General features: G+C 38.5%; 1 protein-coding gene across 5 annotated transcripts in view; it reads right to left on the bottom strand.

Annotated features, from left to right (window-relative positions):
* The window catches only part of TRAPPC9 (trafficking protein particle complex subunit 9), a 530,046-nt gene that overhangs the window by 280,766 nt on the left and 227,549 nt on the right, over positions 1-21,731 (bottom strand). The gene's annotated exons all lie outside the window — the stretch shown is intronic.

Raw genomic sequence — 21,731 nt, 5'->3', positions numbered from 1 at the left:
CTGAAAACAGAAGTCTAAGTCTATTGAAGATGATAAGATTTTTTACAAAACATCAATCAACACCTTAATGCCTGTGTGAGTGGTACACCAGCCATCTGTTTGGCAGTTGCAACCGGTTGACTTTATTGTGGTTCTGCAGAGGTTCATCTGCCTTCGCTTTTTTTATGTAAAAGCTCCTGGTGTGCTTAAGACTTGCTGAAAAAAAAGCAACAAGACTGGGCCAAATGCAGATGAACATACTATTTAAAGCAGTTTATTAAGCCCAACCTCTACACAAGTGAAGCACAACACTATATACCAAAGCGTCTCCTGAAGTGAATGGTAACACACTTAGAAAGCCATGTGCACTTCATTGGTTTTACAAGCCAACCTCCTAAATTTTCCTTTAAAATTTCCCTACAAAACTCAGGAAGGAAGGACCAAATAACCACAGTACTAGGGCCTAAACGTGGCCCTTGTCTTTTTCTTTGAGAAGATACTTGCATCTTGCTTAACGTATCTTCATGAATTACAGGCAATATTAATTTCAGTATCATAGCATAATTCATTGGTAGTAAATGGTTAAATAATTGCTTTATTAAATGTACAGTAAGGCATAAAAGCAAATTAAATTAAATATATTATGCTATAATGCATACTAAATACTTATATGTTAAACTAGAATCACTAATCTAATATAAGAGAGAATTTAGACCAGCTCACATCACATGAAATGTGGTTATAGCAGATCTAATATACTGCGCTGCCAAAACAGCTTTAATTTCCTGAATCGTCTGAAATAGAAAAATAATTAGGGAAGAATTAAAATATATTGCTCTTGAGATGACTTTGCACTTAAGGAAAACAGAAGACCAAGCAACAGCTTTGAAAACAATTCGTGATGAAATACAACTACAATCTAAGAAGGGGTACGGGAAGGGCATTTCACAAAACTACAGGATTACTATTACTCCTTTATCTATTTCTGCACATAAAGAGGGAAACATACTCCATAAATGTTGCCAAAAGGAAAACACTAGTAACAAAAGTCAGCAAGAAAGGGCTTTGAAATCCGCCCCCAGACCAGGAAATATTTTCTATAATTAGCATTAAGAGAATCTTGACCCTAAAAGAAATTGGGAGAAAATACACAGCAATGACAAAAACAAGGAATAATTTGGAGATTAGGAAATTCACTGTGGAAAGATGAATTCAAATGGGCCCATCACGCTTCACCCTGAGCAAAAACTGGTATCTTAGGAGAAGCTGTTAATGTTCCAAAACTACCTTCATCATTAAAAAGTACAAATACAGCACGGAGACAAAGGTGGCACAATTACTGCTTCTATAAGCTGCCTCTTCTGCAGACCACATCTTTGCTGATCTTCACATTTAAAAATCAAAAAAGGCAGAGGAATTAATCTATTCCTCTCTAAGGGAGGCGGTATTTGGGCTATTTTTTCCTACAGCAAGAGATCATTAAGAGTTCTTCATTTGCATGCAAAGACCATCAAGTGCTGGGCATATGAAAAAGCTAAAATGAGCTCCAAAAGTGTATCACAGGAGCTGCTGGAATCGAGCCAGAAATAAAGAATGTAATGAAAAACACCTCGATCCAATCTGTAGAGTGGATTTTTAAAAAGAGTATCAGGCCTGAAACTATGACTAACAACATCAATTCTTACTGGCATTGAAGTATGATTCGATTCTGCAAATGCCAGTTGAGTTGCCTGGATTTGGCACGGGCAACGCGCGTGGAAGACAAGAGACGCAACTGGAACATCACTTTCGCCTTCGTTTCGGAGATTACTTCATCGCTCTGTGGTACACGAGCAGATGTAAACCCAGTACTTGATTTCTATTATATACACAGTACTGCTTAAATTCTCACATAAATACTCATAGTTACCTATAGCTGTATTTCGACAATACATTATCTTAGTTCCGAACAGTCAAACCTATTTAGAATCCATCTCCCAATGGACCTGGAAAACAGCTCTTGTGTATTATGCCACACTTCTCTAAGTGAATGATATATTAGAAAAACATTCCTGCCTAACGATATTTAATATTTAATTGAGGGCATTCAGATTGCATTCTTCTGTTAATGGATCATTACTGGCAATATGGTAATTTTTTTTCTGGAAATTAAACATGCATGTAAGCACTTTTTTTCCCCAACAGCCTACAATAAATCCACATCAGCTTCAGGAATACAGTCTAGATTAGTCTTAACAACAGTTCATTGTACAGCTCTGTTTGAAATAATTTTTATTAAGCTCTAAGGTATGGAACACCTAAGTAAACAGAGCTCCTAGTATTCAGAACTTTTTTACTAATTTTTCAAATTTCTTAACCAGATTTTTATTCATACTGTCTATACTGTATTTAGCAGAGTGACACCTCACATCACATGAGAAGATACAAAACCACCCCCAACAACATACTTGCCAGCTAGAAAGTGAAGAGGTCTGAGTAAAAGAGAACTATGGAGAGAAAAAAATTACACAAAACAATACGAGAAATACAGCTGTAGGCAGAATATATGAAAGCAACAAACAGAGATAAAATACAATTTTTCAAGACTATAGCTACACTCAAAGTAAAGCATGACAAAATTAAATCCTAGCTCTTTTTCTTAAACATATATGCCTTAAATCATCAGTATTCTGCTTCCTCTTATGCTAAAAATATTCATATCAAGTTTTGTCTCTGCATTTTTGATCAGTAATGTTGCTTCAGTATTTATTCCTCAGCCTATGGAATGTGTAGTAAATTGGAAGGGTTTACGCAAAAATCAAAACAAAAGATAAATACTGTAACCTAAATCAGTCACTCATCCTTAAAAATTTACCCCTACACAAACACGGCTTCTTCGCTTTACTTTTAATGCGCTGATTTCTCCCATCTCAAAAGCTGCATTTCACCAGTGAGGTATTAACGAATGGATGAACAATTCCTGAAGCCGGCTGACCGAAGGAGAAAACAGATAAACTTGATATTGGGTTACAGTCACCAACTTAAAAAAAAAAAGGATTTTTCAATTTTTAAGTGATCTGTAGAGATCACATGGGCTTTATCCTAAAAGACGCAGAAGGCAGTGACAGGCAACGTCTTGAAGATCACCCAACTTTGTGACTGTGCTGTGCATCAAAATAATGAAAGTGAAATGTATTTTAGCTGTAAAAGTCTTTTGCCAGTTAAATTATTGTAGTAATCTACAGTTACTTTACAACCTGTGTTTCTTTTCCAGAGTTCTCTGCACCTCTTTCCTCCCCAAATTTGTTCGTTTGTCGTGATATAAAACAATCTATAGGCTCTACGTAGAGAGAAGTGTTAAAAAAAAAAAAAATAAAAGGCAATTCAGATTGAAACAGGCATCCAATTTATTCCAAACGGCTAGGATAATGACGGTTCACGTTGTGGAAGAGTAACTGTATACACAGTACCTTGCCCTTCACAGTAATTACAAATCAGGGAAAACATAGATCTTAAAATGCAGAAGTTTAAACATATACTTGCTTCAGGAAAAGGGACTAGAATTTCATTTTAACCTTCTTTGCCTCATGGGTAGCTATCCAAATTTCCTACAAGGAGAGTTTTCAATAAATCATGAGATATTTGTATAAAACCACTGCATTATGTAAAAATATTTAATAGCTAATCCCGCAAATGCAAAACAGGTTTTGTTTCTCTCTCTGGCTAACCTTGCTTGTGCGGGAGGAGGGAGAAAGTAACAACAGTTTTCATGAATAATGAAACGATCGTGTTTTGAAACTACTGGGTTTTGTCATGAAACGAGCCCAAGCCGTTGTGACAGCTACTCAGACAACCAAGCGTCGTCACGGGGATGCGAATTATTCAAATACAAATTAAGTGAATGAAGAGGAAAAGGTCAGCTCATTGGCAATGCTGATATATGTCTGCACGGTATCATCTCACGTCACCTGTCAGGATGACTTACAGGGGAAAAAAATGACAAACCTTCTGATGGTGCAGCAGACATTTCAATGACAGTTATCTAAAGTCCTATAACAGTAACAGTACAGAATTATTAACGACACCAGACAGATCATTTCACCCCTTTTCCTAAAATGAGTTTCAACTTTACTGGAAATATTACTCTGTCCTGACAACAAAAAGCACACCAGAAAGGACTTTGTATCAAGAAAAAAACCCTTCCTCTAAAATGACATCGTGACTAGTCCTGAGCCAACGCCTTGCACGTCTCTTTTTACTAAAGCAGCGCCGGTTAAAATGAAGCAACACCGACAGTTTCACAGAAATGGCAAGTAGCGGATAAAATTAATAATTGAAAAATTCCGTAAGGGAGTGTTATAGTGCTATAAAGTCCTGCCCTTGATCCTGGCAGGAGAGCGGGCAGGTCCCAGGCATACCCTATCCCCCAGTGACAGGCTCTTTGGATGTCCTCGTCTCTTACAAGAGGATGAATCTATAAAGTGAAATTAAATATGTCACACTCTCCAAATAAAACAGGGTTAAAAGCAGGCATGGTATTAAAAGAAAAGCAGCAATCTAGTTAGCATAACTAGATTTCGTCTTTCATTAAGTAAATAAAATACTGCTGCTTAGGTTGGAAGAATAAAATCTAGAGATAGTCCTTATTCAATTATCTTTAGGAAAAAATGATCTAACAGGAACTCAAAATCTCTTCCTCATGGCTAACTACCTATTTAAATACTATCATCAACACATGAGTTTGCAAGCTGTTTCCATAATGAAGCTGAAAGGAGGCAATTGGAGACTTTATTCAATATTATGCTTCCTGTTCATCCCCCTTTCTTACATAAAGTAGACAGTAGGGACTGTCTGGCTCTACAGAGCCAGACTGTATTACTACTACTTATGCAAAATGCTTACGTATACGCATAGTCCCTGTATAGTCGATGACTTTAAATTTCAGGAAAGGCTAGAAGTGAGGATGACACTCTTGTTCTCGCTTTCACGAGGAAAAAAAAAATGCATAAAGAGAAGCCTACTTTAAAAAAAAAAAAATTCACTTGATTTTTCCATTGTGAAATCTCAGCAATAACATTCCTATAACATCGTGTTTCGAGTACGCGTAATTCTACCCTAAATACAAGTTCTGCAACTGATATAAAAATTGGTAAAGTCATGACACTTAGTGTATAATAGTTTATAGGCAGACAGACCTCAAGAATCAAATCTCTTGACATGAATACACATGGATCACTCAATGAAAATGAGAAAGTAATCCAAACTAACATGTACCTTGTGTTCACTTCTAATTATTTCACTGCTTTAGAAGTGCAATCTATGTTTTACTCACTAGGATAAAAGACAACTGTAAAAATAAGTAGCTCAAGCGACCCATAAGTAATGATGTCTCCTCCTGGCCTCAAATTGACTTCATAAAGGAAAAGGATTGCTTTAATATCTGAACTATGCACAGCAAAAGATAATTTTTTCAATTAATCTCAAAAAAGGTCAATTAAATGAAAAAATTTGCATTTAGAACTTAATAATTTATTTAAAATAATTGAAAAGGAGGTAAAAGTCAAACTAGAGTGTTGAAGTCTGTAAAATTCAAAATCTTATACTTATCTGATCCACAACATTTCAGATGATAAAAAGTTAAATTAGGAAAGAATAGTTCCATTGTATATAATGTAATATTTGAAAACGGAACAATGTTAAGAGATAGTTAGCTACATAAATCTTCTGTCTAAATGAAATTATACTATGCATGCTGAGAATCTCACTCTTTAATTCCTAACTCCAAATTTGAAAACCATACACTGGAAATGAAGAGGCATAACAATTAACTTCAACTTGTAGCTTTTTTCACTGGTCCATTTAAATAATTGGGATTTCTATGGCAATCACTATGCAGCAAAACTGTTAGCTATTTAATGAAATCAGAAATTTAAAATAATAATAATAATAATAATAATAATAATAACAATAATGGTAATAGCCTACTCTGTAAATACACCAACTTCTATGGGGGGCATAAGAGACTAATAATCAATTGTCATTGACTCCATTAGGAAATCTAGAAAAGCGTAAGCATGATAATACCTGACGACTGAGCTGAATATCCTCCATTTATTTATCACAGCTGAACTACAAATGGATTGGCATCCTCTCGTTATCCAAAATACTGCCATACCGTAACTCTTACCTCTCTCTCAGTAGAATATTAATAATCAGAGAAATAAATTTCAAAAGGTATACGTTCATATTCAGTTGATCATTTGTATAATTCCATATTGCCTTTATATGGCAGAAAGTTCAAAAGAAAATATACATGAATTAAAAACATGGAATTTTCTGCCAGATATAACAAACAAGACCAAAAAAACCTCACTCTACACTCCTGCCTAGTTATCATTCCAGCGCTCTCAGTCTTCTCATGAAAGGATTGATAAGTTTGCCCACCCCAAGAAGTAAAGAGAAAAATAAAGTGGAATAAGGCAAGCTTCTCTGTGTTCAGAACATCTCTTCCAGGTAGCCTCAAGTGGAGGAACCAGGTACTCACGCGCTCCAACCCTTATCTTCCTCCTGACTCTGCACACACCTAGCATTAAGGAGCATGGGACAAAAACATCTAGTGCCACTGCTTTTGGAAGACCCCAAAGAAACCAGAAACACCGGTAAGGTGCACCGTGATGAGGAATCACCACCGAATCATTTCGCAGCATGGGGTCTGTCCTGTCCCAATGCTGATGGTTGCTGCTGGTCCCAGGGCACAGCGCTATGGTGCAATGGAGTGGCGCTGGGTCTGTGTAGGACCTGTGTAGGACACCAAGACACTCAGAGGGGTCTCACAGCCTCTTGCACATGATAAACCTGGAGCATCAACTCACTTTCTCTTCAGAAAAAAACCTTAAAAATCCCCAACAAATCATGCAATTGATGGCAATGCTCCTCTTTTAAAGGAATATGGCCATAATATGTTGCATACAACACAAAGGTCATCTTCAAAAATACTGAGATCTTAGTCAAAACCAAACTCAGAGTGCTTGAAACTAAACGGAGTACTCGAAACAACAGAACAGCCTACACAACCGAGAAATCATTCATACACGAAGCAGTCCACCTCAGTGATTGCACAGGAGGAAATTAAATTATACAGGGCTTTACAAAGAAAATGTAAAGGAAGCGAGTCGAACATTTTTGGGTAAAATGAGAGGATGCATGAATGCTCAGTGTACACATTTTGCCATGGACTATCCCTTCAAGATACAACTACATTGTATCAATTACATTGATAGTGAATTATTAATTAAATTACATTGTACTTGCATGTCTCTATATGCAAAGATAATATTTGCCCTTTTTCCCAGAGCACTGCAGTGAAAGTTCACTTTGAGATTTACTGTGATAACCAAATTCTTTTCCAAGTCATTGTTTTCCCAAACAATTTCCCATCCTAGATACGTAATTTGTATAATTCTATCACGTGTGTGACCTTCATATTTTCAGGATTGCTTAAAAAAACAATAGCTGTTAAGAGTGCTCTGTGGTTACTTCCTTGAAGAGTCTTGTATTCAAGTTAGCCCAGTCCATGAACTTTAAAATGTTTATTTTGCCACAGCCTCATTGATTCTTTTGGTATAAAAAGGAGTTATACAGATTTTATTACAGATTCTCAAGTCCCAGGAGCAAGTTTTATGAGTGACTGTATTGGGTTTGCATGGCAAGGGTGGCTTCTGTGAGAAAATTCTAGAAGCTTCCTCCATGTCCGATGGAGCCAATGCCAGCCGGCTCCAAGATGGACCCACCACTGGCCAAGGCCAAGCCCATCAGCAATGGTGGTAGCATCTCTGGGATAACATAGTTAAAGAAGGGGGGAGAAAAAAACTCCACAAACCTAGAGCAATTGTAACCAGAGAGAGGAGTGAGAAGATGTGAGAGGAACAACTCTGCAGACACCAAGGTCAATGCAGAAGGAGGGGGAGGAGGTGCTCCAGGTGCTGGAGCAGAGATTCCTCTGCAGCCTCTGGAGAAGACCATGGTGAGGCAGATGTCCCCCTGTGGCTCATGTAGGTCCATGGTGGAGCAGATATCCACCTGCAGCCCGTGGACAACCCCACAGTGGAGCAGGTGAAGACACTAGAAGGATGCTGTGACCCCTTGGGAAGCCCACGCTGGAGCAGGCTCCTGGCTGAACCTGTGGGCCGGTGGAGAGAGAAGCCCACACTGGAGCAGGTTTGCTGGCAGGACTTGTGACCCCGTGGGGGACCCACACTGGAGTAGTTTGTTCCTGAAGGTCTGCACCCCATGGAAGGGACCCACGCTGGGGCAGTTCATGAAGAACTGCAGCCCATGGGAAGGACTCACATTGGAGAAGTTGGTGGAGGACTGTCTCCCGTGGGAGGGACCCCAGGCTGGAGCAGGGGCAGAGTGTGAGGAGTCCTCCCCCTGAGGAGGAAGGAGCAGCAGAAACAATGTGTGACGAACTGACCACAACCCCCATTTCCCGTCCCCCTGTGCCGCTGGCGGGGAGAAAGGAGGGAAATTGAGAGTGAAGTTGAACCTCAGAAGGAAGGAGTGAGGGGAAGATGTTTTAAGATTTGGTTTTATTCCTCATTATCCTACTCTGATTTTATTGGTAATAAATTAAATTAATTTCCCTGAGTCGAGTCTGTTTTGTCTGTGACGGTAGTTGGGGAATGATCTTTCCCTGCCCTTATCTCGACCCATGAGCATTTTGTTTTATTTTCGCTCCCCTGTCCAGCTGAGGAGGGAGTGATAGAGAGGCTTTGGTGGGCACCTGGCCTCCAGACAGGGCCAACCCACCACAGTGACACCATACTTAAGCTAGCCTGCGAAAGAATAAAGTTGGAAGACAATCAGGACATAATCAGTTTAAGAAATCAAAGCACCAGTACAACATTGAACAACTGCCACTGGAGCAATGTGGTCCATGAGTTCTGACCTCCAGAGCTTATTTTGTAACTACTACCAGGAACGACGTTCACAAACATGAGTAGGGGCACAAGAAGCTTTAATCATGTTCCCTAAATCTAAGCTCCCACTGAGTAAGCTTCACCTGAGGAGGCACACAGGTTCTGTAGCAGTCAACTTCTCAGCATTATTAGTTAAAATTATACTCCTCACACACAAAATTTTCATCTAAACAATATTTTTCTCCAAAACCAGTGTATGCACGAAAAGTTTATTTAATGCTTCCTCCACCAATAACACCTAAACACCTAAATTTCCTGAAGTCAATCCTCAGAAACAAGCTATTCTCAGAAAATAAACTCTCCCACTGAGCAGTGCAGCAGCCTGAAAGACCACACTGGTCTTACCAATTCTCATCAACAGTTATATCCTTAATAAACATTAATGTGATAGCCTCAAAGCACTTCCCCTCTGCCCAGAAAATAATGGTTAACAAACCAAGGCGTTGCTTCTGTTGCTAACTCCACTCAGCCTTTAGCAGCCCTGGATCCAACTTCAGCAATATGCAGAGCTAAGATTGTCTTCACTTGTATCTCATTGTGTTTATATTGATTTACCTTTGCACATTTTGCCCCACATATTGCTGCGTTGCATTAGTTGTTGCCTGATTAGTATATCAGAAGATGAGCACAGTTGTAAAAGACCTTGTTGTTTTAGCCCAAACTCAACTGCTGTAAATTCCCATTTGGAAATTGCCGTATCTTATCAAATAGCTGCCCTTCCAGTTGCCCTCTTCTTCAAGGAGCCGTGAGCCTGAGCTCCCATGGGAAAGGGCAGTGGAGCCAAATGCCCACCAGCCTCAGATCTGAACACTACAGCTAGAAATTCAGTATTTATTTAACTATTAAAATGGGAAAATACTAATTTTGGAGCAATTGCCTGCCATATTAACCAACCTCAGTCAATTGGGGTGGTATAGACCACACGTTATCTACGGACAATCAATTGCACAGCCCTGTTTGCATGCTTGCCTAATGTCCAGCCAGCAACACAACCATCTTCAAAGAACTAAAGCAAAGTAAAAAATCAAACTACATCAAAGGCTTTTTAGAACACAGTAGTTTAAATTTTAGAAAGGAAAATTTCACCTGTGAGCAAAGTCATGCTTGGGAAGCTTTCACAGAATATGCAGCTAGTGTAAAGCAACTGAGAGGATTTTTTTGGTGCCAGTAATAAAACAACATTTCTTATACTTTTCATATACAGAAGTTTCTTATAGGAGAATAAATTTATTCACTACATTTGGAGGAAGTGGTGGGAAGGGGGATTACAAATACTAGAACTTATGAGCAGTCACCTAATAGTGTTTGAGATAAAGACACTTTGGCTTTGATAGACTTCTAGAGCCCCCTTTGTTATCATGGAAACCAAGAAGCCCCCAAGAAGCTGAGGAGCAATTTAAAACAAAACTCCCAACTTATGACCTTTCAATTAGAAGTTCGCACTGAAACTATAATTTTAACTATTGCTACTAAACTTTTTCAAAATTTTCATTATTTTTAAGAGAAAGTATTCCTCTTAAAATGAGGAATATCCCATCAAGATTAAGGAGTTTTATAACTACTTGAAATAATGTTTTATAAATGTCTAGCTTTAAAAATATATAATTTTAGATTAATCTCTTCAGTGCTTCATAAACTGAGAAACAATTATTTCAAGTAAAAATTATCTTGATATTATTTAGAAGCTTTGGTAGGGTGTTAAAATATTTAAAAGTTGAAGGTGTGTGTGTGGGAGCATTTCTTTTTAACCTAGAAATTTACAAAGTCTTTTCATTCATCTAAATCTGAATTTTATGGTCTAAGAAAAAAATTTAACCAAAATTCTGTGAATATGTTTCTTCGTAGTATTCCTTTACAGATAATAAAAGCTCAGAAGATGATGCTAAATTTCTGCATGACAATTTTTCCTTTAAAAAAAATGCAAACTGCAAGGTAAAATTCAAAGGTACAAAAATAGAAAACAATTATTTGAGATGTCTTTTATGAAAATTACATATACTTTCCACTCATTGACTAGATTTTGCTGACTATAATAAAAACATATGTAGACATATCTAGACTTGGACGTCTATTTCAAACTGAATCCCAGTTTAGCAATCAGTCATCTTCTACACCTTGGAGGGGGAATCAATACATTTTCATTTCCAGCTTATGAGAGAGTTGAAATTCACTTGTATATACATGACCAACATTTTTTTTTTTTTTAAACCATCCTGTCCCACCTGGTTCCCAGTTCCTGCAAAGAAGCCAAAACCCCCAAATTAATACCTAACTAATACCTAGAGGGGCACATATACTGAAACACGCATAGAGTGTTAGGCTAGTTTGACAGTTTACCTAAAACAAACAAACAAACAAACAAATTATTTCCCATCTACAAAGAACAATTTAACATAGCCAATCCCAATGCCAGAATATCCCAAAATGATATCCTAGTACTACCACACAAATTGTACCCCAGAATTGTATATCATAGAATCATAGAATGGTTTGGGTTGGAAGGGACCTCAAAGATGATCTAGTTCCAACCCCCCTGCCATGGGCAGGGACACCCTGCACTAGAGCACGTTGCCCAAAGCCCCATCCAACCTGGCCTTGAACACTTCCAGGGATGGGGCATCCACAGCTTCTCTGGGCAACCTGGTCCAGTGCCTCACCACTCTAAGAGTAAAGAATTTCTTTCTAACATCTAATCTAAATCGACCCTCCTTCAGCTTAAACCCATTACCCCTTGTCCTGTCACTACACTCCCTGATAAACAGGCCCTCACCATCTTTCCTGTAGGCCCCTTCAGGTACTGGAAGGCTGCTGTAAGGTCTCCCCGGAGCCTTCTCTTCTCCAGGCTGAACAATCCCAACTCTCTCTGCCTGTCCTCACAGGAGAGGTGCTCCAGCCCTCTGATCAGCTTTGTGGCCCTCCTCTGGACTTGCTCCAACAGCTCCATGTCTTTCTTGTACTGGGGCCCCCAGAGCTGGACGCAGTACTCCAGGTGGGGTCTCACCAGAGCACAGTAGAGAGGCAGGGTCACCTCCCTCGACCTGATGGTCACGCCTCTTTTCATGCAGCCCAGGACACAGTTGGCTTTCTGGGCTGCAAGCGCACACTGCCGGCTCATGTTGAGCTTCTCATCAATCAATACCCCCAAGTCCTTCTCCTCAGGGCTGCTTTCAATCCATTCCTCGCCCAGCCTATAGTCGTGCTTGGGATTGCCGCCGACCCACGTGCAGGACCTTGCACTTGGCCTTTTTGAACTTCATGCGGTTCGCTCCACTTGGATATTGAGCCGTTGACCACAACTCTTTGAGTGCGACCATCCAGCCAATTCCTTATCCACTGAGTGGTCCATCCATCGAATCCATGTCTCTCCAATTTAGAGACAAGGATGTCGTGCGGGACAGTGTCAAATGCCTTGCACAGGTCCAGGTAGATGATGTCAATTGCTCTTCCCTTGTCCACCAATGCTGTCACCTCATCATAGAAGGCTACCAAATTTGTCAGGCATGATTTGCCCTTAGTGAAGCCATGTTGGCTGTCACCAATCACCTCCTTATTTTCCATGTGCCTGAGCACAGTCTCCAGGAGGATCTGCTCCATGATCTTGCCAGGCACGGAGGTGAGACTGACTGGCCTGTAGTTGTTATATAAACCCTCCCATCCACTGAGAAGCCCCCATGCTTCCGATGTGCTAATTTGCTCTGAGTTATTCAATTATACAGATATAAATGGGTTATAGGGTTAATATTAAAACTGGAAGAATGTATTATTAAAATTGGGTTTATATAGCCTATACTAAGCAAATAATACTGTAAATATACTAAGCACAGATTATACAGTCTGCTTTGTTCTGAAACTATGTTTTTATTCAGAAGATTTCCCTTTTTATCGCTTACTATTCTGCATTTCTCTTCTTCCATACAACTAAAAAAGAGGCACCATCAAGCAGTAAATTGAGGAATAAAGCTGCAGAGATCTTTTTACGCCCATTTATTCCCATAGAGCCTCCCTCAGGGGTATACAAATTGGAAATTGTTGAATTATCATCTAATAGGCAGAAACAACGTAGGCGAGACCAATTAAGTAAAGGCAGAAAGTTCTATTACACATGTAATTAAATGAAATTCTTTGACTAGACTACATTAGAATCATTTCCCAAAAAGGACAAAACCTGACTTTAATGAGCACATGGCATATTGTATGACATGTCACTAAAATAGTACATTAAGAGTTTTGATATTACTAAAAAGAGCAGTTGTCTTAATTGTGAATCAAGTTACTTCCAGGTGGTAGGAAATGGGCTAAATAGCAGCATTCCCTCCTAAATATACAAGACTCTAATGATGCATAATTGAGTACAAAGTCATAAAAGAGTAGCTTTCTTTTCTTTCTTTTTTTTAGCTGTAATAACCTTCAAATAGGTATCTACACACATTTTTTCCCGATGGACTGTTCTCTTACAGAAATCCATATGCTATCATAGAACGCAGGAAATCACTAAATCAAATCACCACCTTAATTGAAAACTGTAATGTGAGTGACAATAAGTAGGGATAATTTTGGCTTGTAATCTTGAACATCATCAAAAAGAATAATGCGGGGGGCGGGGGGGAATGCTGTGCAAACAATTCTCATTCACAACCTTTTGGGCTCTTCATCTCTAGCTGTTCTCAGCATCGAGGCAAACTACTGCTCGTTGTAGGCACCAGCTCGGCAGTGCCCGGAGCCCTGTCCTCGTGCCACTGCACCGGCACTTTGGTCCAGCCCTTGGCAGCTACTTCAGGAGCCGGAATGCAGGCTGGGATGAAAATATACTCCAAAAGGCAGATACAAGGGACTCTCGTGGGCTACAGAAGCCAGAGGAGTAGGAGAAACAACACTTACCTCTCCCCATGGTGCTTTTCTACACTTTTCCTTTCTGAAAATTGTCTAATTCAGTCAAAAACTAAGGTATCTTCAAGCTGATAATCAGAATATCAGACATGGATTAACAGCTCTAAGTACAAATTGCATTTTGGAACTAAATTAATTCTGCAATTGTTCTGCAAATGAGGGGGACGAACAGTTTCACAAACCTGGGGCAACTTGTAGTCCCTAAGCCAAATAGATATTCTCCTTCAAGTAATTCCCAATAACTCACTTTCTATCTCTCTCTTTTTATGTTATATTTCTTTAGACAATACCATTTCAATAGCAAATCTGTAACCTTCTGTCTCAAGAAAGTTCCTATCGTATCGGAATACATTTGTCAAGCAAGCTTAGAAACCCTGGTTAAATCATTATCATTATTTCATTATTAGAAATAACAGTTTATTGTTTCGTCCATAAATTTACACAAATTAAAATGGAAGACTTGGGAAGGAAATAAAGTGATTTGCTTTCCCAATTGAAGAGTATGGAAATGCAGAAAATGAAAAAGTCACATGGTTTAAATCGTCTTAGGAAAAAAAATAGCCAGTTTATATCAAAAGAACAAACAGCTTGCTTTCAAAAATGCTACATTTTTAAAAATGTTAATTATTTGTATAAATTAGTTCTTGTGTGCAAGGGATCAAAAATAAGTGAATTTGTGAGGTTGATAGTGGCACTGAGAATAGCAAGAGGCAACATGAAAGACAAAAACCAGGGCTTGTTTTGGTGAGTGTGTTTTCAGGACAAGTAGTACAGACATAACCAACTGTCTAATGTCACTGTGTGCTTGAAAATATCATTGTACAGGAGTCCAGCCTGCAGAGCCTCTCAGATAATGCCAGATAAACCACAAGAAGCTCTCCTTCAAAATTACAGATGGTCTGCTCTTTCCAGAAAAGGAGGCCTAACATCAAAATACAAGAGAATAGAAGAAAGAAGTTGACTTGAACACACATAGAACAGCCTGGGAAGCAAACAATGAGGAGTTACTGACCTACAATATTCCTCATCTAGATTTAAATTCCACGATTAAAGCCTGCATATATGTACTTATTGCCTGTTATCACCATTTTATCAGTGCTCACTAATCACTCCAGAACTTTCATGAAATTCTCTATTTCATATTAAAGAGGTCATGACTCTGAATATTCTTCTGCTCATGAGTAACACAAAACATGTTAATAAGAAGCACTTTAGAGCATTATTTACAGAACACAGCACAGCCCACTACTTAAGCCTATGGATATTTTTAAAAACATCTCAATGACTTAACACAAACTTCACTTTCTAAGTTTACTTTAGCACTTAACAAGTCTAATTTCAAATGAAAAACAGGACCTCAGCTCACAACTTCAAGCATGACGCATACGGTCTCCTATTTTAAATTAACATTTCCGAACTTCTTAACTCTCACCTTTCATTTCATTTTACATACGTACTTTGCTTTTCCCTCCTGTGAATAATGAATAATATACAATATAGAGTGTAATGCCTAGGAATAAATCTAAACTGAATTCAAGGGGAGAAATGCAACTACATTATTACATTCATGTCAGGATCCAAAACAGTAAGATCTGGTCAAGCAGCTAAAAAGACAACACAACAAGAATGGATATCAAAGACATAAGAAAAAAAATTTTTAAAAAAGAAGAAAAAAGAAAAAAAAGATTTGCAAGTGCATGGAATTAATAATGATGAAATATTTACTAAATCTACAGATGTCGCTGCATTCTTTTACTCCCATTTCTTCCAAAGTTCAGTAGATTTAATAATGCAGTTTCTTTTCTAAGGGTGAAAATTTTGATTGTTTCATGATTTTTATTGTCATAAGCCTTTCTAGAAAAATAAATTACTCTTTCTTGTCACAGCTTTAGGAGATATAGGCTTGCTGATCTCAAGGCACAAAAACATTTTGTGTTTTGATGTACCCTGTTTATTTCAGTGAAGAAATAATCTATTCTCTATCTTAGTTCTATTAATAATTTAAATCATTTTTCATAACACAAAAGTTTTCTCAAAAATATAGACAAATCTTTAGACAAAACTTTAGCCCAGCCCATAAATCCTCATCGCTTAAACTAAGTTAATTTGGGGGATAATAATCCTTTGTTTAATGTGCACTTACATTCTAAAAACTATCCTATGGTTTATAGGGTCAGTGACTTCAAATCAAATTTCTTTTGGTTATCATTTAATTCCTCCCTTCCAGTCTTCTAAACCCCACACTCGGATTATTAATGTTTATAATCTTTTTTCCATTCATCACTATCAATAACAAGCTTTCCAAAGTCTTACAACTTCTATGCCCAGAAGAGGAGGAAGTGCAAAGGAAGGTCAGAATTTGGCCAAGTAATTAGAATTCAGTTAACATTTCTGTAGAGAATACATGGCCCAGCCTATAATGAAACCCTTTCTCAAGCTCTTCCACTCCAGTGACTAAACAGTTTTTAATATTTATAAATCTGGAAAAGGAAGTTTGTTCACCAAAAATCTGAAGTTCTTTTAAGATGCCCTGGTCCACTTGAGTGTTTACATATTGGTTACACTCACCTATATGACGTAAGGTACTTTTGTAGCGTTAGTCTTATCACCTCACTTAACGCCTCACTCAAGTCATGACCCATGCACATCCTGCTGGAAAATGACCCAAAAAAAGACAGCGTACTTCCCTCACCCCCTTCAGCTTCTCTCATTGTTCAAACTAAATTAAAAAATTAAAAAAAAAAAAAAAAATCAGACTGATAAAAGGAAAAAGTCAGCTGACATTTTAAACTGCAGGTCTTAAAGAGTTTGCAGTTGATTCTATCAAGCTCTGTGTTAAATTAGTCTCTGGCCCCTGCACCACTGCTGAGAAGAGACAAATTGCATCTTTTCCCGCTGTCAGTGAAAATATGTCTAGCTGATTTGGGGTAAATTCGCTGTAGCTCTGTGAGCCACTCGGTTAAGTGCAGAGATGCTCTCCAGACCATAGACTTTTGATCTGAACTTTGGGACAATTTTGTAACTCAAAAGACCGAGCAACTGTTGGAAACTTACTCATGATAATATAAATATAATTACTGTAGCAGCATCAATGCATTCTTCCCAAGATATTTTCAGTAAGAGCTGGAATTGAGGAAAAGCATCCATGATTAGTTACAACCAGTGAATCAGGAGCACAAATCAGTGAATTAGAAACACATCTGATCCGGGCCAGTACAGCACCCACAGCAGAGTCAAATCTCTTGTTGGCATCCAACACAAATGAAATTCCTGAGGTATTCAGTGCTAAAAATTAAGCAAAGGACATTATCTCGGATGATAGCTCTTTATTCAGAAGCCAGAAATTACTCAGAAAAATCAAAATGCTGAGCGCTTTCTTTCAGTCTCCTGACTACATATCACACAATCCTATTAGTACCCATCAGGACCTGCAACGTGATCACTGCGGATATAACCAGAGCCCAGAGCTCCAATGCACTTACATGCATCAGAGGTTTTGTGTCCTAACCAGGGAAAAACCATACCAGGGCAAGGGCTGAAGATGAAAGGCTTCTCTTTGCAGATGCCGGCCATGTCTCATCATCAAACAAAAAGCACGGCTCAAATTAACTCAAGTGAAACAGCTGCGCAATCATCTCTAGGAACCTTTGTACCTGTTTGAAATAATGATAAAAAATAACTCCACTTAACTTGAAGGGTACATATCTACTGGTGCAGAGACCTCCATGGACAGCCTTAGAGTTACAGAGAATCCAAACTACAAATCCTTGTACCGATAGTGGTCTTGACCTATGAAAAACTGATTGTATTTACACAAGAACATGCAAAATACGAAAAGCATGGCCTCCAGAAAATTTATAGAAACAAACCAGTTTTCCTTATGAAGTGATAGAATATTTCAACTGCAGTTATCATATTAAACTTGAACCACAAAAACTGTTCTCCATTTCTGAAATTCAGAATAAGTCTCCATCCTTTTTTTCCTCTGTTATCAGAAAACAGCTGCTGTAAACCTCCATTCTTCTCAAATGAGAGGAAACCTAGATGGGAAGACATTTAGTAGCGTTTCTAAGCAGACTTCCAGGAGGAATGTTCCTGAAAAGGACTGAGAAAGATGGGTAGGCAAAGTAGTCATTCCTTTTGGCAAGGGATCTAACAGTTGGATTTACTTCACAATAAAGAAACCTGTACTGCTGTCTGCTCAGGTGCTTCAATACCCGTTAAACTCAAGGGAGGCGATAAAGAGGGTGGTCCCTAGCAAAGATCTGGGATGGCCATGAGGATGATGGGTACTGTTGTGTGTCAACAACTGCAGGCAAAGCTGATAAGGGAGATTGATAATCCCCTTGTAAAGATAAAGATCCTTGCTGGAGCCGGATTAAAGGGGCCAGAGAACAAACAACAGCTTTTGTAAAGCTAGTTGAAGCCTCAGAGGCACTCATTAAGTACAAGGAACTGCATCTCCGTGTTCTCCAGCTCTTCCACAATGGGGTTTGTTGTTGGTAGAGTACTTCATCTCTTATGATTCTGAGAAAATAGTATCTAAACTGCAGGACGTGCCCATCGCCTCAACCTGTGACACAGTAATGACACAGGTTTGCCCTCATTCAGTCCCTTGACTGTAATAACAGTTATGTTGTAACTAACATGTTATGGGTGGGAATAATTCCAGGTATCTCAAGGATGCAGACAGATGATCTACTCCTATTAAGGTAATTGCATTACCAAGAAAATGTTTCCAAGATGTTCTTGGGAAGTCCTGGAAGTTTCCAGGGAAAGACTGAGATTTCCCCGGAACTGTGACACGTGGGGCTTACTGAACAACATGGTGACCTGACGGAGGGCTGCAGTAAGGCATCGGCGGCAGAAATGCTCACAGCCATAAGCACTACCAGACCAGATGAAGACTATTTTTTTCCCTTCTGTTGCAGCTGATAAAGGTTGCTTGACTGAGGTCTGCTCCACCCCACACTGTAAATACCTCCAGGGCCATAAGGCAATAGAGAAAGTAATTCTGCTATTCATGACAGTACTAACCAACAACCTTCCTCAAGACTGAGTATTCTGAATTTTTTTATCTTTTACAATTTGAAAAAAAAAAAAAAAAGAAATCAAGAAAATAAAATCTGTGGGCTTTGGGATAAAACATCAAAAATTAAGACTGAGAGGTAGAAACAGATTGAAAAGAGACCCTCAAAGCCCAACAGCTTCAAAGTCGACATCCAAAACTGCAAATCACCTACAAATATTTTTGTTTAAGCACTCAGAACACAAGCAAGGCAAAATTTTCAAAGGGACAGCAAGGAAACTAGAAAAATGCAGCTGCAATGTCATGCTAAGAATGACGCAGGTAGATGAAGTCTCCTTCAAGAGGTACTCACATATTTTAAGGGCATTAGTTCATTCAGTACAGGAGAAGTTAAAGTATTTGGTGGCAGTTGGAAACACACACACATCCGTGTTGTAGAGCAAGCACTCAAAGAAAAAAGAAAAAAAACCCACCAAACCAAACTGTATTTATTTTAACAACAAAAAAAATGCATCAAAAGCAAACTATACAAAGAGAACAGACATAGCTGCTATAAAACATTATTTCCACAGCCAGCTTTCATTAACAGAAAAATACCTGAAGATCCTAGACTTTGATCAAATAATATGTGCAGAAGCAGCAAGTTATTTTATGAGATTCGAAGACAAGCTTCTCTCAATTCCATCAGGGAAAAAAAAATTAGGGAGATAAAATGCAAGTCATTGCATGGTGAAACTGCCTCTGTTCCAGTAACGTACACATCAGTCTTTCTCTGGGCTAAGTTTTAATTGTGAATTTATTGAAAATGTAGTGATTAATGTGGGGATAGTTAGGGTATCTTTTTTTTTTTTTTTTCTTTTCCTGGTTTAAATTGCTGATTGGTACATTCAAACCTTGGGCTATTGTAGGTGTAGTTGGGGTTTTGGTTTTATCCTGAAATCTCTTTGTTTTTCAAAAATATCTACCATGTCAGAAATGAATACCCATTAAAACAGGAAAAGATAGCGTAAAGGTACAGAGTACGCGTACAGAGTACGAACCATACCTGGTCATTTTAAGGGAGAAATCCACACAACCAGAGCAAGGCAGCAAGAAACCACTTCCCAGCAAACATACAGTTGCGTTGAATCATTCAGTCAGCACGGGGCTTAAAAGGATAAATCTCAGCTTTTAAGTGCAAAAGAGAATTCAGTTTTAACTACTGAGCCATGACCACTGCCTCTTTAACAATGTTATAAAAAGCTACTTGGCTTTTCAAATTTTAAAAAGTCAGTGTCACATAAATATGCTAACAAACGGTCTAAAAATAACTTTAAGCTGCCTACCCACAAGGTCAGAAGCAGCAGATGCAAAGAACTGAAGCTCTACAAAGAGCTTCCAGTAAGAAAAATACTATTGGCAAATGTGAAGGTGTTGCCACCGGTTCACAGCTATTTCTATCCATTTTTTCAGTGTCAGCTTACGCTGAGTTACACTCAAGCTAAAATGGCTTGAGATGTAGGAGTAATCTTGAACATGTAGTTCTCATCAGTGAAGCACTTTACTGGTGTTCAGAGCATACTTACTTCGACTTATTAACTGAAATGAAACTTTGGTGCGTGTCCTTTCCTCTTTACTAATGATGTACTAAAGGAGAATAAAGACAGACGTATTTGAAATCCATTAAGGCAGAAACCAGTAATTTTCAACAATCCAGTGTAGTCCAGCGTGCCTCATTACTATGAATGCAAAGAACATGTACAATGGTGAGCACACTACATCAGAAAGCTTGTCCATGTGGATCATCTAATGGATTCTTCTCCAGCTCCCGGTGGAAACTAAATCAGCAGTATCACAGCACAACCGTTACTTTAACATACTTCATGCTTCTCAGAATTGAAAAATTACAGTGGAAACAGTGGTAATGATGGGGGCTCAGACTTCCTTGAGAATTATTTTTTTTTCAGCTGTGACTGGTCTATGCTTGATAGAATATTGTATCACAAGATAGAGAGCTCCTCTTTGTAGACCTTAAAAAAACAATCTAACAAGACCATAGATTCACAGAGCCATAGGATCACAGACTGGTTTGGGTTGGAAAGGACCTCAAAGCCCATGTAGTTCCAACCCCCCTGCCATGGGCAGGGACACCCTCCACTAGACCAGGTTGCCCAAAGCCCCATCCAACCTGGCCTGGAACACTTCCAATGGACAAGGATGTTGTGCAGGATAGTGTCAAATGCTTAGTGACAAATCCAAGTACCATCAATAAATGTGCTCTGAACACCAGTAAAGTGATTCACTGATACAACAATTTAGGGACTTCAGTGATTTTGCATCGGGTTGAGTTTACGCAGCTTACAAAAGATGAAGGATTAATTCAATCCCTTTGGGATTCGAATCTTTGATTTAAGGAGTTTAAATATTTCAAATCTGATGTTTCAAGCACTCTCCCATCCCCTCCAGCTATACTTTTTTCCTTACTATGCTTTTTTTAAACTTTAATGTTTTCCCTAGAAATGGGCACAGAAAGAATTTGATTACCGAAGTAAGAAGTCATGAGCTGAAACAAAACCATAAGAAATACTGCAGCCTGTCAAAGGTGATAAGTGCCTCTGATTATCCTTGACTGCATTCCCTGGGCTCAGCATTTCATTAAATAACAATGCTCTCTTTTAAAAATAGATTTACCACCATCGTGTCCTGAGGTTCTTTCATGTACAGAAATACCACTTTCCTCAGTAATTATATTTGATTTTCAGTTTCAATGTTACTGATAAGATTTTTTAAGTTTGGATAATACAACCTAAAACAAGTCATGAACATTAAACCAGCTTTTTCTCTCTGTTTTAAGAATCTCCTTTCAACTGGATGAATGACTAATTTCCTGGGAGAAATTA

This window comes from Balearica regulorum, chromosome 2 (assembly GCF_011004875.1).
Source record: "Balearica regulorum gibbericeps isolate bBalReg1 chromosome 2, bBalReg1.pri, whole genome shotgun sequence".
NCBI lineage: Eukaryota > Metazoa > Chordata > Aves > Gruiformes > Gruidae > Balearica > Balearica regulorum.
The sequence above is the reverse complement of the archived record's forward strand: the minus strand, read 5'-3'. Positions and strand labels throughout refer to the sequence as shown.